Genomic DNA, 13,028 nt, shown 5'->3' with positions numbered 1-13,028 from the left:
CCCCATTTAGTGTCGTCTCGACTACATCTTTCAGTTCATATATGCTCTTTAAAGGATTGCTAAAGACTCACTAAACTCAGGTATAAAGAAGGCCTCGTTGTTTCACACAGTCCTAGCTTGGTGTATGCTATAGGAAGTATGTTACCTCCCAAGGCTAACCAAGGTTAAGACCTTCAAGTTAGGTTAACCATAGCCTAGGAGTAAGGCATCTTAAGTGGGGGCTAGTAGCTTTCATAAATTATGAGACATGGTATATTTGGCTCCTAGTTTATAGGAGGCCTATATAAGTGACTTTATGAGTTAGTTTGTGAGAGAGCTCCTCAGACCTGAAATCGAGGCCTTGAGACTACTTTGTGCTTACATCCAATGAGTGTGTATTGGTGGTATGAGATGCCAAGGACTTTGCACGTGGAGCCATGTCTCTGATTCTACTATCCCCTTGTTTTTAGGGGTGAGCCTGAATGTCTGGCTCTATGGTTGGGTGGTGAGCTAGATGCCGAGTCTTTGTGTGTCTTAATCGCAAGGTCTGTTAGCCCTGGGGCTTTACAAAGGGGGGATTTGTGAGATTTATAGTTGCGACCGTGTGAACTAGGGACACCGGGGCACTTTTTACCTTTAGAGAGAGCCCATGGTATGTTCTTCCAAGTAGCTTGGAAGAGGTTGTGGAATAGCTTCCACTTGTGGAAGATATCCCTCTTTCCTTGGCTTGTTGCCCACAGGGGTCTTGCAAGTTACGTTGTGTACCTGACTTGTGATAGCCATCCGTTTTGCAACTTGCAGCAGATGTGGCGCTCCTCCGGAGTTTCAGTCACATTTCCTGAAGGCACTATAGGTTTGGTGTCAGGATTCTTTTCCATTTCATGATGGACAAAGTGGTGATGTATTTTGTTACTTGGGTCACCATAAATTGGGCCATGGAGGCATGGCCGTTGCTTCTGTGTAAGCTCCACTGAGACACCAGCTGTGGAAACTCAGGAGCCTAGCATATCTGGTGAGCATGCTTCAGCGAGGCTATTGAGGGTCTGGTAACCTGCTCGGCGGAGACCGTCTGCTTCATTTGGTGAGACATCATCCTCACCCTTTTGGGCTGATGGGAATGTCTACAGATAGTTGCATTCGATACTCATACGCAATTTGTGATGCGTATGGTACGTTGTGTACCATATAGTGTTCGATCTGCCGCAGAAAATGCACAAGATTCTATTATAGTTTTGGAAGTCTTGTTTGTCCTAGACCTTATTAGGCAGCCCCTATGCCTCACCCATGTATCCCATATCTTTCCCATGCAGCTTGTACATACTATCTATATACAATTGTTTTCAATATATCACACTTTATTTTAATACTGTGCACATTGCAACTTGATTAAAGGATGGACCATACAGAGCGTCAAAGCAAACTACCTGTCCTCCTATTGCAATGCCCTAGTTGTTGGGAGGGAAAGACCATTGTGAGTGGGTCAGGGTTGCTGAGAATGAGAATTAGGGTTTACACATAATCTAGGTGCATGCTTATGATGGGTTAACCAGATGATGAACAATGAAGGGGGGGAGGGGGGCTATTTATAGGCTTTCTCACCTGAGTTGGCTGGACACACATTCAATAGGGGTCACAGGTTTGCATTTTACCCCTTTTCCTAATATCGACGGGGTGTTTCACCCACAGCCTGGCTCATCCAATGAGCTTGTGGGAGAGTGAGGGGGATATATATAGACATTTCTCACCCAAGTTGGCCGGTCAGCCTGCTAGACAAGGGACAAGGGGGTTTTGACGTCTTTCCCCCCCCCCGAAGAGATGCTTCACCTGCAGCCTTGCCCTCCCCAGATGGGATCAAAGGGTTGCTGTTCTGGGCAACCTGGAGCTCTTCCACAACCATATGAGACCTCCCCAAATCTGAGATTTGGATCTTTGCGGCTGGCTTGATGAAAATGCAGGCTACTTTCTTTATCTTCATTGCTGATTTCTCTCTTCATGGCTAACTTCTTCAACCTTACAGTCTTGGGCGCCATGCATTTCCAACAGATGCTCCTTTTTCCAACCATCCGTTTAACTGTCCTGGTGATTTCTCAATGTTTGCAGCTGAGGACTAATGCATGTGGACACTTGATGAAAGTGAATTGCATTAGTTCTGAAGTAGACATTATTGTATGTTGGGTGCAGCATTAGCAAACATTCACTACCTGATTGCTTTTGGAATGTTGATCCAGTCTGGGGCATGGTGATTTTGGCAAAGAGTTGATGCTTCCTTAGAATCTCAAGAACTTTTCGGACATGAGTCTCATGGTCGGCTGCATTTCTTGAGTAAATCAGAATGTCATCAAAGAAAACTAGAACAAAGTCATCCAAGTATTCTCTGAGGATGTCCTGCATTAGGCGATTGAATGTAGCTGGGGCATTAGTTAATCCGAACGGCATGATAGTAAATTCATAATGCCCATAGCGAGTATTGATGGCTGTTTTTGGTATATCTGGATCATTGATCGTGATCTGGTAATACTCGGATTTGAGATCTATTTTTGTGAAGATCTGGGCTCCATTTAGCCTGTCCAAAAGCTCATCAATCCTTGGGATAGGATACTTATTCTTAAGTGTCAGCTGATTTAGACCTCTGTAGTCTACACAGAGTCTAAGTGTTCCATCTTTCTTTTTCTGAAAGAGAACTGGCGCACCCCAAGGTGAAACACTAGGTCTTACAAACCCTTGTTCTAATAGCTGCCTAAGCTGTTCCTTGAGTTCGATGGCTTCAGGAACTGGCATTTTGTAAGAGCGTAGGGCTACTGGTTGAGCTCCGAGGGTCAATTCAATCACATGATCTATTTCTCGAATTGGAGGCATTTCAGTTAGCTCTGCTAGGAATAGATCATCAAATTCACTTAACCATTCTGGTTCTTTAGCTTTAAGCTTTGAGTCTACAGGGTTCATTTTGACAACATAAATTTGCTGCTTCTTCCTAAGTCCTTTCAGTAACCTGGAAGCTTTTACTAACTGAAGGTCTGGGGATCCGGAAACTCCAGTTCCATGGACTTTGTTCCCGTGAAGGTCATGGAAGGAAATGGTTCCATTGTGACAGTGTATGTCAGCTTGATTTTTGTGGAGCCAATCCATTCCAAGGATTCCATCAAAAACTCCTAGAGGTAAGACTTTGAACTGATAGTCGGTTACATTACCATCTAGATTGAACTAGATAAGATCTGTCTCATGGTGAGTGAAAAGAGTCTTCCCACTGGTCAATTCAACTTGCATAGGTTTCCCTGATTTCTGAATGAGAACTGCCTGAATCAATCAAAAGCTTAAAAGGCTTACCCTGATACTCTGCTGGAGTATGGATGACGGAGAACTGCTGGTTAGGCCATTGATTTTCAATTGCAGCATAGATCTGCCCTTTTTCCTCTTCTACTACATCTGAAATTGTGACTGCTCTGGCTGCTGCAGTCTGAGGTAGAACTCTTTCTCTTTTGTTGTTCCAATTCTGGGAAGGAGTTCTGAGATTACTCTGGGTGGATAGAGGCAGATGGCTGAGCTGGAATTCTTCTGGGGTTTCCCTGGCTTGGGCGAGACGGACCCTGATTAGACTGGAGTGAAGGGGTTGGTCTCTGAATTCGGAGTTCTTGACTTCCCTGTCCCCTTGACATGGCAGGAGTCGGGCAGTCTTTTAACTGGTGACCAAAACCCTGGCATCCAAAACATCGGTTTTCAGTTTTGAGCTCATCCTTTTGATTTTTTGAAAGCGATGAGGTTCCTGAGAAAGTACTCTGGGGGAAGGGTCTTCCTTCACTTCTGAATCTTCCTGCATCCTGATTCTGATTCAGGCCTTGCTGCCTCTTTGGGAGTGGAAAGTTGGAAGCACTTCCCTGGGCTTGGAATCTCTTAAAGTTAGAGGGTGCAGGTTTTGGTGGGACCTTTACTACAAAAGCTTTGGCAAAATCTTTTGCCATTCTTACTGCTTCAGCCATGGACACTGGCTTGGCATTTTTGACCAGTGTGTCCAAGGGTTCGTTCATTCCTCGAATGAACCTGGCCATGAGTTGCTCTTCATCAAGAGGTGGTGAATATTTGAGTAGAAGAGCAAAGGCCTGGTGATATTCCTCGATGGTTTTGTTCTCCTGCTTTAGTTCTAAGAATTCATTCATTTTGGTTTCTAAAAATCCAGGAGGGCAAAATCTCTTTCTTAGATAGGTTTTTAGATCATTCCAAGATTGAGTATTTCTGTCCAGACGATTGGTGTCACAGTGGTTCCTCCATGCTGCCCTGGCTGTTTCCACTATTTTCAGCCGGCCAAGAGCCATTTTGCTCCGCTGATTGTATCCTGTGACGTCAAAATACTCTTCCATGGCTTCCACCCATTTCTCCACAGCCTCGCCCAGGTTTTCCCCTTCTCCTTTGAAGGGTCCTGGCTGAGTCCTATGAAGAGCCTTGCGAACATCAAGGTCAAGCTCGTCATCTTCAGAGACAGGGTCTGGCTGACGACCACGGTTTCCTCGTCTCATGATTCTGCCAAAATTTATATATTAATAAATTTTTATTTTGATATTATTCATGAGATCCTAAGACTTAAGAGTTCGAAAAATAATTTCTTAAACAAGACAAGATCTTATTGGAGATCTATGACATATGTCCGATAACAGATTTTTCTTTATCAGCAGATCGTCCGCCGTAAACAATCATTTATACAACAAGAATTTTTTTCTCCGGAAAACATTTTTTTATTTATATAAAAGTTGCATTATGTACATAGAGCAGCTCGGCTCCAGAATTCAAAATCTCCTCGGGAAACGCATATGACGACAGTATTGGGCCGTAGCCATGCCCTGATACAAATGTCCACTTACTGACAAGGGAGCTATTATATTCCATTTAGGAATAAAACAACTAAGAAGTCTGTAGACTTGGCATGCAAGCCTGAAATTCCGAGGCGTTGAATGATATAAAATGACACCACGTATGATTTTCAGCTTTAACAAGATCATAGCCAATGAGAGGTTCTCCCACAGCATTGCACGGCGGTCGTAAGAGGCGTGGACATATTGCCCTGCAAACCACTTATGCTGAATTCTCTCCGCTGTGTTAGGAAAATATAAATCCTCGAAATGGCGTGCGAGTCTTGTTCGGCTTATTCGAGTTGAAGCGGAAGAGATGAGATGCTCGAAGGCAAATGCAATCATATCTTGAGACTGGGTGAGGTCGGGAATACCAGATAAATGGGGAACTTCCATCTATAAAAACAATTTTTTTTTATTAAAATTTCTTCATTAAAGAAGCTTACGGAATGAAAATACATTATGAAAATGCTGTTTCTGAATTCTTTTTACCAATTTCAGATAAGAATTTAATTATCTTTATTAGCTTTCAATTTCGCTCTGATACCAACTGTGAGATCCCTCCGCCCCCTCCGCACGCCGGACTCTCGGTAGCCGAACAGCGGAAGCAGCCCCCTCATGCGCGGGGCGGGGTTTCTCACTCGGGGTCTCGCTCTCGAATGTCCGGGCACGAGACTAGGCTGGTGGTCACTCCAAAAACCGAAACCGGGAAAAATTTCCATGCCCGGAAAGCGGGGGCGATTCCGCCATTATAAATTTTTTTTTAAACGAATTTTTCTAACGTGATCAATTCTAAGCTATCCTTCAACTGGATAAACCAGATAGAAGGAAACTATCACTGATATAATTTGATCATTTTAGTAAATTCAACGCTTTTTTCCTGATCCAGGTCACAGTCGTTGATCTACTTATTGAAAAATTTATCAGGAGATTATCTAACTACTCGAATCTTAGCGTAATCCTAAGATTTTGTAATTTGATTATTAAAACTCCACTGATTCCAGCCTAACCCCATCCGGCCCATGGGTTAGCCACCACCCTACCACTGGAATCGGTGGAACCAATTAAGTACTCACCCACCCATAATTGAATTGCCTTTCTTAACTTTAGCTTTAGAAAATAGATACGCACGCACTCCTCTTTATTAAAACTTTAATAAAAACAATCCTTGATAAACAATTTACGATTTATACATGTCATACTTCAAAATTTTCATTGAGTCCTTGTTTCTCAACAAAACAGTATCACTCTGGACTCTCCGTTGAGACCAGCAAGTCAACAACGAGATCCAGTGATAGATTATAAAAAAAAACATAGGTCCATCATATAATATCTTCCTCGACATACGCATGGATGTCCTCGGCACCGCGAGCCCGTGCATCGCCTGGTCAGAACCCTCCAGGATCCTCCTTAGGTGTCCTGGCACTTCACTCAGGGACCGCTTTGTCAGCCCTCTTCCATCGTACCGGAAGCGCACCATTTTAACCATACCGAGGCTGGTCAAGACCTCGGCAAGCCTTGCCGCGTGAGCTGTCCCTCGAACACTCCCCGCCAGCTGTCTCTCCAACACTCCCCGCCAGCTGTTGCAACCGAACTTCCCTTAGATAAACATATATGCCAAATGCTCCCTCCAAAATTCTGGCGTAAGATAGTCTTTTAAGAAGGCAGGGTTTCTATGCAAGTTTACAGTTTTGATTTTTGTTTGAATACCATGAGTATATCATAGATCCCTAGATCCAATTTTCAATTCCAAACGGAATTCTTCAAATTCTATTAACTTGATTCTTAGATCAAAGTCACAAGTCTTAACTTAGTTTTTGATTCGATGGGTGATTGAATACATTTTCCTTGAACTGGGCACATCATCATTGATTGAACTCACGAAGGAATTAGGTCTTGATCAATAATCTGAGTCCGAGTTTAGGTCTGAAAGGTTCTCTCTAAATTTATCTTCTCGAAAGGTACTATCTCAGTTTCTCTTTTTTCTAAAATTTCCTACGATGAATATTTGTTTACAATTTCAAAACATGGATTTCTTGAGGAATATTCATTTACGTCGATCTCCGATTAAAATTTATCTTTTTTTTATACCTCTATACATTAAAATCAATTTTTATAAAAGTAACACTTTTATAATAAAAATATATCTTTATACATACTCTTATGCATAAAAATGATAAAAGTAACACTTTTGATATAAAAATTTAACCATTATGCATACTTCTATGCATGAAATAAAAATGATAAAAGTAACACTTTTGATATAAAAATTTATCCTTTATGCATACTTCTATGCATGAAAATAAAAATGATAAAAATAACACTTTTGATATAAAAATTTATCCTTTATGCATACTTCTATGCATGAAAATAAAAATTGATAAAAATAACACTTTTGATATAAAAATTTATCCTTTATGCATACTTCTATGCATGAAAATAAAAATGGTAAAAGTAACACTTTTGATATAAAAATTTAACCATTATGCATACTTCTATGCATGAAATAAAAATGGTAAAAATAACACTTTTGATATAAAAATTATCCTTTATGCATACTTCTATGCATGAAAATAAAAATTGATAAAAATAACACTTTTGATATAAAAATTTATCCATTATGCATACTTCTATGCATGAAAATAAAAATGGTAAAAGTAACACTTTTGATATAAAAATTTAACCTTTATGCATACTTCTATGCATGAAAATAAAAATTGATAAAAATAACACTTTTGATATAAAAATTTATCCTTTATGCATACTTCTATGCATGAAAATAAAAATGGTAAAAGTAACACTTTTGATATAAAAATTTAACCATTATGCATACTTCTATGCATGAAATAAAAATGGTAAAAGTAACACTTTTGATATAAAAATTTATCCTTTATGCATACTTCTATGCATGAAAATAAAAATTGATAAAAATAACACTTTTGATATAAAAATTTATCCTTTATGCATACTTCTATGCATGAAAATAAAAATGGTAAAAGTAACACTTTTGATATAAAAATTTAACCATTATGCATACTTCTATGCATGAAATAAAAATGGTAAAAATAACACTTTTGATATAAAAATTATCCTTTATGCATACTTCTATGCATGAAAATAAAAATTGATAAAAATAACACTTTTGATATAAAAATTTATCCATTATGCATACTTCTATGCATGAAAATAAAAATGGTAAAAGTAACACTTTTGATATAAAAATTTAACCATTATGCATACTTCTATGCATGAAATAAAAATGGTAAAAATAACACTTTTGATATAAAAACTTATCCTTTATGCATGATATTAAAATTTAATTTCTCCATGATTATAATGAAATTCTTTCAATTTATCTAGGATGATGATTCCTAGAATATGGTAGGAAGTCCTCTTTTTATGCTTTGAATGAAATTATTTTATGCATAATTTTTATAAAAAATTTACCATAGCTCCGCTGCTATGACTGATAAATCTCAATTTTTCTAAGGGGTAAAGCTTATCCTTAAGGACATAATTAAAATGATCTCTAATTGGATCATTAATCCATAATGGATTGAATCATCAATATACATAAACTAAAAGTATAGAAAAAAGCCATTAATTTGGCCTCGAGCATAGCTTAATCTTGGGTTAAGGAAAAGCTTTATGAAAAGCTTGATTTGGATTGAGAATGGGTAATGAGTATGACCATTTCTTGAGTGAGAGAGAGAAATTACATAAAAATCATTAGAATTTAAACATAAATAAAAATTAACTTCAATAGCATTTATTAAATTATGTAACTCTTCACTACTATTCACCAATTAACTTCAATAGCATTTAAAAAACCATACCAATTAAGCTTCTCAAGCTTGAGAGGGGTTGAGAAGAGAGAAACATTGAGAAATTATAGAAAAGATCAATATTCACTAATTACCTTACAACTTGCTTGATTCTTTGTTCACGGTAGAGGCCCCCAACCAATCAATTGGTTAAGTATGTTGATGGAGCCACTAATGGGGATTGAAGAAAGAGGGAAGCTCCAAAAACTAGTGAATTATTAAATGAATTCACAGTTCTTGGCTTAGGTGGAGTAGAGTAACGATGCATAAACACTATATATTTTCAACAAGGGGGAGGCTTTTATTTATAGGAAAAATTGAGCTCCTAACCAAACAAACTGATTCTAGAATTTTCCAAATCAGTTTGGTCATTTTTTGACCATTTTTAGGTCAGTTAAGCTAACTTTTTGGAACTAGACTTGAATTAGGAGAGAGGAGAGATGAAATATCTCAATTTTTATGAGTTTAAAACTCATTCAAGCATGTGAAATATGCACCTCCTTTAAAGAACTCCCCTTCCTTACATATGTGTCATAATGGAATCATTTTAATATTGCTCATAGTTTTTTACTAATAAACCTTGTACATTTTCAACTCTTCATCTTATGTGAGCATTTACTCATTTTTGGATACCCAAAATATCTCATATTTTTAATATTGCTCATAGTTTTTTACTAATAAACCTTGTACATTTTCAACTCTTCATCTTATGTGAAATATGCACCTCCTTTAAAGAACTCCCCTTCCTTACATATGTGTCATAATGGAATCATTTTAATATTGCTCATAGTTTTTTACTAATAAACCTTGTACATTTTCAACTCTTCATCTTATGTGAGCATTTACTCATTTTTGGATACCCAAAATATCTCATATTTTTAATATTGCTCATAGTTTTTTACTAATAAACCTTGTACATTTTCAACTCTTCATCTTATGTGAAATATGCACCTCCTTTAAAGAACTCCCCTTCCTTACATATGTGTCATAATGGAATCATTTTAATATTGCTCATAGTTTTTTTACTAATAAACCTGTACATTTTCAACTCTTCATCTTATGTGAGCATTTACTCATTTTTGGATATCTTCTTTTACAAATTGGATTTATCTCCTCCCTACACATGGATTGATGCTATTGGCCCATAGGAACCTTAATTGGACCATAATCCAAAAATTTCTGAAAATCTAGACCCTTAGACTAAGGTCCTTTATACCTATTTCCAATTAATTCCAATTGTACATTGGAAAATTCTTTTTGAATTTCTGTTTCAGGGGAACTTATTTTAATAGGATGAGTTATTTTTCTATCCAAAAATATTCATAATCTGAATATTCTCTCTCTAGAATAATTTTCTCTCTCTAGGCTAAAACACTTAGAAATAAGATCTTTTATATTTCTGAAGAGGGATTTGATTACACGGGAAGATGCTGGACATCTTGAGAGGTTGGGGAGGAATCTTACAAAATTGATGACAAGTTTTGAGTTGCGCTTTGTGAAAAGTGTGGTCTTGAATTAAAAAGTAAAGGTGGTCATCATGAAGTAAGTCAGAAGGCCAATGTGAAACAATATGATAACTATTTTCAACTTGCCTTTCGTGATGGAAAAATTTGGGATCTACAAGATGATATTTTTAAGCTACATGAGCAGGGAAAGTTAAAAAGTCAAAAGTTCACCAAGTCGCCTGCAGCTTCCAAAGGCAAATGTGCCTCAAGTGATAAAGCACCAAAGCCCATTCCCGAAGAAATGAAGATAACAGTGTGGAGACATTTGCAAGGAATTCATGAGAAATCATTGATCATTGCAGTTCTCTCACACATGAAGGATGGAATCATCTCTCTAGAGCAAATGGGAGAAGAATTTGAAAGATTTGTTTGTTGTTAAATTGACTCTTCTGTTTTTTGAAGTTTTACTTATTTCATCATATCTAATTTCTTTGGTTGTCTATTAGGAAAAAAACCAATTTGAACTCTAAATCAAAACAAGTATCTTCACAAACAAAATGACAAGTTTGAAACTAAAAGTATGTATCAATGATGAGATCTAAAAATTCATGACAACTATGCTTAGAAGCTTGTCTTCCTCCTCATTCCTTGCCTCCTCCCCCATTGAAGTGATTGCAAGAGTAGTGTTAATAGCTTGTTCCTCAGCCTCTGGGGCCATTTGGCTCATAATCCACAAGGTTAACTATCTCCCCAACCTACTCACTACCAATTGGAGGCTATGGCTCATAATCCACAAGGTTAACTATCTCCCCAACCTACTCACTACCAATTGGAGGCTATGGCTCTCCAGAACTCTGTTTTTGGAACTGCAGGAAGGGCGATTGGTTGTGCAGACATTGTGTGTACTACAAAGAGATCTCAAAGTTCCCATTGGGGTGTATATATGCAAATTGAGGTCACCGGGTTGTGACAGTTTGGGTGGTGCAATGTGCAGGTCAAACAAGAGTGCTGTTTTTAGTAAATTTGTGTTGCAGACAAGATGTCAAATGATGGAATAAACCAGATTGTTGCAGAGAATCCGGACAAGAACAACTTCCATGCTTGGAGGCTTAGATTGACAAATTTCTTGATGGAAAAAGGTTACTGAGATAACATTGAAGGTGAACATGAGGAGGCACTGGAGATACCGAAGATTAATCCAACTACTATGGAATCAAGGAGCAAGGAAAGTCATGTACTGGCTTTCTATTAGTATATAGGACACCATGATTGGGAACATACAGGATGCCAAGTCACCTAAGGAGGCATGGGACACCTTGGTGAAGCTGTATGAAACTAACACCAAGGTATGAAAGATTCATTTGAAAAATGAGCTTCATACTATGGAGAAAAAGAATATGTATGTGAATGATTATGCCTTGAAGATTAAGGGCACTGTGGAATCCCTTGCATCAATTGGTGTTTCTGTTGATGATGATGATAAGGTGGAAATGTGTCTACATGGTCTCCGGCTCCGGCCACAATACAAAGCGTTCAAGATGTCTATTTAGACTCGAGAGAACATTCCCAAATTCACAAATGCTGATCATTGAAGAGAAGAACTTGGGTGAAGATCAACAGTCTTCACAAAATAAAAAAAGCTTAGAGCAGTATGCCTTCTACACAAGTGCAGGTAGAGTACAAGTAGAGGGCGTGGACATGGCCAAGGTGGTGGCCGAACAGGTAATCAGAATTATGGTCATCAGTAGACGATTTACAACAACAACACACAAGTGGAAGAGCCCAGTTTAAAAGTAGGGGGAGTAAAAGAGGTCATGATAATTGGCAAAGGCAACATAATGATACACGAGACTATTTTTACTATGGTAAGCCTAGATATGTGCAGGAAGATTGCTATAAGAAGCAGAGTGACATGCGAAATGGAAAAGTGCATCAAAATAACTATGCATCCTCTAGTAGAAATAATGAGGATAATGAGAGGTTTTTTGTTATGTAACATGTGGTTAATGCTGTGTTGGGAAAGGATGTAGCAGCATGTAAGGAGGATTTATGGTATGTTGATTTAGGTGCTTCAAACCACATGACAAGTCATGGTTGGTAAGTGGTTCAAGAAAATGAAGAGTCTTGAAAGACCAGGTTGCAGATGTACTTCATGCCAAACATTACAAAGAATCTGGTTTGTGTTGGCCAGATGATTGAGCAAGGTTTGCAGGTCTTGTTAAACCCTGATGGCTGCTATGTAGAAGACTTTAAAGATAAGTGTAGGTTGGTTGCAAAAGGCAACAAAGTCGGAAGAATATTACATTGAATGTAAATATGCCTGAAGTGAGTGCTGCAATGTTTGTAAATGGTTTAGGAGTCATCATAGATATAGACATTTGGCATAAGAGAATTGGGCATGTAAATGTGCAAAGAATAAAGTATATGCACACTAAAGATATTGTTACAAGGCTCTGTCTAAGTTTAAAGTCGAAAGTATGCAGAACGTTCATGAAGCATGTCAATTTGGAAAGCAAACAAAACATGTATTTCCACATGACAAAAATGTGAGCAAGAATGTACTAGATGTTGTGCATTCAGATGTATGGGGTCCTACAAAGACGTCTATGGGTAGCTATAGGTACTACATAACATTCATTGATGACCACACAAGGAAAGTGTGGGTGTACTTCATGAAGGAGAAGAGTGAAGTGTTCACTCATTTTCAGAATTTCAAAGTGATGGGAAAAAAATAGACAAGAAAGCATGTGAAGTGCCTAAGGTCAGATGGAGGGGGAGAATACTTCTCCAATCAATGAGTTCTATGAATTCTTGCAAAAGAATGGCATTCAGAGACAATTTACATGTAGATACACTCAACAGCAAAATGGAGATGTTGAGCGAAAAAATAGGCACATTGCAGAGATAGCACAAGCATTGATGGCAGAGAAGAATATGCCGCA

This window comes from Cibotium barometz, chromosome 62 (genome assembly GCF_041138505.1).
Source record: "Cibotium barometz isolate CiBa-2024 chromosome 62, ASM4113850v1, whole genome shotgun sequence".
Classification (NCBI taxonomy): domain Eukaryota; kingdom Viridiplantae; phylum Streptophyta; class Polypodiopsida; order Cyatheales; family Cibotiaceae; genus Cibotium; species Cibotium barometz.
This window is presented reverse-complemented; position numbering follows the sequence as displayed.